The 4599-nt window shown below is 37.6% G+C and overlaps 1 long non-coding RNA gene across 1 annotated transcript in view; it reads left to right on the top strand.

Annotated features, from left to right (window-relative positions):
* The first annotated feature begins 261 nt into the window (after window positions 1-261).
* The window catches only part of LOC107184422, an 8824-nt gene continuing 4486 nt past the window's right edge, over window positions 262-4599 (top strand). The window contains exons 1-2 of the long non-coding RNA XR_001515250.1: window positions 262-858; window positions 1453-1519. This is a non-coding gene — a long non-coding RNA (uncharacterized LOC107184422). The remainder of the gene's footprint in view (window positions 859-1452; window positions 1520-4599) is intronic.

Genomic DNA, 4599 nt, shown 5'->3' with positions numbered 1-4599 from the left:
CATATTTTTATGCATAAAGCATTAGATGCTTTTGTAAATAAGAGGAATAGCTCAGTAACTCTTAAAATGGTTAAGAATCCACAAATAAGTAGAGATCACTAAGAATTATTGTAAATCCTTTTACTACTAACTTGTAATCCTCTTATGCAAGGCATATGAGCAACAAATCCTTGGAAAGGCTTTTATGAGCTTTGAGTGCAATCTTAGACATAACAAGAAATATGTTTTCTTAGTAAATTGAATTGATTCTGTGATTTAAAATATAATACACTTTTAAATAAAATATAGCAGTATATTATTATAATATTGGTATTATAATATTACTTTCTTCAGTTCTTTATACATGTTTTCAATGAGGCCTACTCTATCTTATTTATTACTACAAACTGCTCTCTCACTATCCCCTACCCCTGATCCTTTTTTCTTTATTCTTATTTATAGCATTTAGCATATTTGACCATATCAGGCACTTTACTTATGATATTTATTATTTAATATCTATTTCCTTTCATTAGAAGGCAGTATGTGGTCAGCTCTCAGTGTGGCCCCTATGCTCTACTTCTGCCGGTATTTGTGTCTTAGTCAGTACTCACCCACTTTGAATCATGGATGCCTGAATGCCAAACAGCATAGTGTAGAAGTGGCTTTGTGTGACTCCTAAGAATCTCTCCAGGATAATTTAGCCTGTATTTCCATAAATATTTCAGCTTCTGCCTTGCCTCCTGTCCTCTCTTGGATCATTTACTCTGTGGAAAGCCATCTGTCATATCATGAAAACACTCAAGCAGCCTTGTGGAAAGCGGCGCATGGGGATGAACCGAGACTTCCTGCCAACACCAAAAACTACTTGCCAGCCATGTGAGTGATCCTTGCAAGTAGATTTACCAACCCTCACCATGCCTTCAAATGCAGCCCTAGCCCCCATTTTCACCACAGCCTCACATGAGACACTTAACCAGATCACTCAATTAAGGCACCCGTGAATATTTGACCCAAAGAAACTATGAGAGATATGAAATGCTTATTTTTTAAGGCAGGACATTATGATTTTAAAATACAGACATAAATGTGATTATAAAATCCTTTGTTAAAACCTCAGAAAGATATAAGGTGGTAACTCAGCTAAATAGCAGAGCTTTGCTCTCATAGCCTCAGCTTAACTCAAAAGTAGAAAATGTTATCTTGAAGATGCTTATGTGTATGTCTTTTATCTAATGAAATGAATCCAAATATAAATCATAAGGGACCAAAAACATTTTAAGAGAATTATACAGGCAGAAACACTGTCAGCTTGATATGAAAGGGACAGAGACAGTACAGAATAAAAATTTTGGATCCCCAAGCATTTTATCTACAGGAAGCAAACTGATAAAATTACAGCTGCAAATCTATCCTAAACATTGTATGTTGGGAGTGTGGTGCACAAATATAATTTGTCTGTTTAATTCACAGGTCTTTATACTGAGAACTCAGAACTGGATCCAAGGAGACTCATTTGCGCATGGACTTTATTTAGATAGTAAGATTTGGGACTTTGATGCTGTAATGCAATGAGATTTTTGAGGCCATTGGGAGGAAGTGACTATTTTGTCTAAGTGAGGAATGTGAATCAATGTAGTCCAGTGGGGCAAACTAAAATAGCCGGCCTCCAAATTTATTCCCAATATTCCTCATGTTCTGGTTGTCATGCCTTGTGGAATTTCTACCCACAATGAATATAGCTGGCCTGTGTAACCAATGGCTTGTGACTTCTAATGTAAGCAAGTAATTTTGTTTGGTTTGCCAATTTTCTCTCTCTCTCTCTTGCAGATGTACCATAGTTTTTAAATCCACTCATCTGCTGATGGGCACTTAGGCTATTTCTAAATCTTATTGTAAATTGTGCTGCTATGAACATAGGTGTGCATATATCCTTTCTGATTGGGGTTTCTAGTTTCTTGGGATATATTCCTAGAAGTGATATCACTGGGTCAAATGCGAGTTCCATTTTTAGTTTTTTGAAGAAATGGTTTGCCAATTTTAATCTCAGGTATTTGGAAGAGTTCCTGATAACTGGACATTCAATAGATATTGAAAATAAAGAATAAATAATTTTGATTTATATATTTGATTCATTATAAATTATTTTGAAATATTTTGATTTTGTTGTTCAATTTATGCTCTCTGTGAATTTTAGCCATTGCCTTTGACGTTGATGGTGGTAAGGAAGCTATAAAGTACGTTTACATTCAGTGAGGAGTAACAGTCTATCTTGGGGAGGTAACAATCTATGTCCATATCACCAGCACAACTTACTTTCTAATATATGATCATCTTTTCTGTTTTCAGCTACCACTGTGTGTATCTAATTCCTATCACTTACTGTAACACTGAAGGCTTCTTTCTTGAATTACCTTACTTTACTATGTGGTGCTGAGATACAGACTTTTTAATATATGGGTGCATTGTAGTACAGCTACTACTTCTGTCAGCTAACTGTTGAGCATTTGTCATGTGCCATATATTATCACATTTAATCCTTGCAGTCCTGTGAACCAGTACTATTAACTCCATACTAAGAAGTGGAAGAACATGAGGAGAATGGGACATAAAGAAGTTTAAGAGGTTGTACTAGCTATTGCCAGAGACAGACTCTGAACTAAGGCAATTAGACTCCAGAAACTATGTTCAGTGAATCTCAATTCACTGTGCTACCTTTCCTTGGATTTCAAATCTGACACCCTGATTTTAGATGGACGGCCTTTAAATGCAATGAAACCAGGAAGAATTTCTAAGGCACACATGCTGACATATGTTCTCAAGATGTAATTGGCTGTCACATTCTTTGGTATGTTGTGAAGAGGAAGGTTTGACTTTTAAATAGAACACCTGCTAATATTTTTCCAAAAAAGTGTATTTGTTTCTATTACATGTAGTTAATGACAAAAGTAACCATGAGTAAATTTCTCATTTTACACACACACACACACACGCACACACACACACACACACACTAGAGGCCCAGTGCATGAAATTCATGCAAGGGTGTATATGTGTGTGTGTGTGTGTGTGTGTGTGTGTGTCCCTCAGCCCAGCCTGCACGCTCTCCAATCTGGGACTCCTCAAGGGATGTCCAACTGCCCATTTAGGCCTGATCTAACCGCTTCTGCCTGCCAGCTTGATCACCCCCTAACCCCTCCCCTGCAAGCCTCATTGATGCCTAACTACCCCCTACCAGCCCGGTTGCCCCCAAACTGCCCTCCTCTGCAGGCCTGGTCCCCCACAACTGCCCTCCCCTGCCAGCCTGGTCACCCCTAACTGCCCTCCACTGCCGGCCCGGTCCTCCCTAACTGCCCTCCCCTGCCAGCCATCTTTGACCACATGGGGGCTGCCATCTTGTGTGTTGAAGTGATGGTTAATTTGCATATTAACTTTTTATTATATAGGATATATCAGAAGAGTTTAGCTTCTATGTATACACCAATTTGTTGGGTAGTAATTTTAATAATGTTGCCATGATTGGACTCAAGGGTCAAACCAAGTCTTTGCTACAATACTCTGGAGCACAGGAATAGAATTTATAAAATCCTTTACCAGCAAAAGCTTTTTACTAATTCCAGCCAACAAAAATGTGATTTAATATGCAAAACAACAAAACAAATCTTTTTTTAAAATATATTTTATTGATTTTTTACAGAGAGGAAGGGAGAGGGATAAAGAGTCAGAAACATCGATGAGAGAGAAACATCGACCAGCTGCCTCCTGCACACCTCCCACTGGGGATGTGCCTGCAACCAAGGTACATGCCCTTGACTGGAATCGAACCTGGGACCTTTCAGTCCGCAGGCTGAGGCTCTATCCACTGAGCCAAACCGGTTTGGCAACAAAACAAATCTTGATTTTCAGATGGTTAGTTGTTGAATATTATGAGCACCTTGGTTAGTTTCGCTTATAGCTCTGAATTTGGGAGGCAGTGTGATTTTTTTTTTTTTTAGAAAAAAATGATTGAGGCAGAATCATCATTTTCATCCACTAACTTTCTATGAAAACAGGTATATTTATTAAGTTAAGGTTTAGTAACTGCTGAAGCAGAAACAAATAAAATTTCAGTGACTTACACAAAAGAGGTTTAATTCCTCTCACACGTTTCTTTTCTCACATAGGCCTATGGGGTTGTGGGGAGTTGTGCTTGACAGAACCACTTAGTGACTGAGGTTGATGGAGTCTACCATTTTGTGAGTTTGCCATTTGCACCACATGGTTCTGAAGCTATCAGAGAAGTGAAGAGGGGTTCAGGAGTCATACTAGTGTTTACCTGCTTGACCTGATTAGAAACACATGACCCTAGTTAAATGCACAGGAAATATAGAGACACACATGTATATTTTCTACTGATTATCTGAATTCACTAATCCTGTCTTCTGCTGGTTATGTCTAATCTTTTTGTTAAACTCATCAAGTGAGGTTTGAATTTTAGATCTGTGTTATCTTTCTTTTGCCATTTCAATTTGATGGGTTTTTTAAAATAAATTTTTACTTGCTACTTAAATCTTCCATATTTTAATTTATTTTGTCCATTTCTCTTAAATTCTTGAGCATATCAATCATAATTTAGAAATC

This window comes from Myotis davidii, unplaced genomic scaffold (assembly GCF_000327345.1).
Source record: "Myotis davidii unplaced genomic scaffold, ASM32734v1 scaffold104, whole genome shotgun sequence".
Classification (NCBI taxonomy): Eukaryota; Metazoa; Chordata; class Mammalia; order Chiroptera; family Vespertilionidae; genus Myotis; species Myotis davidii.
This window is presented reverse-complemented; position numbering and strand designations above follow the sequence as displayed.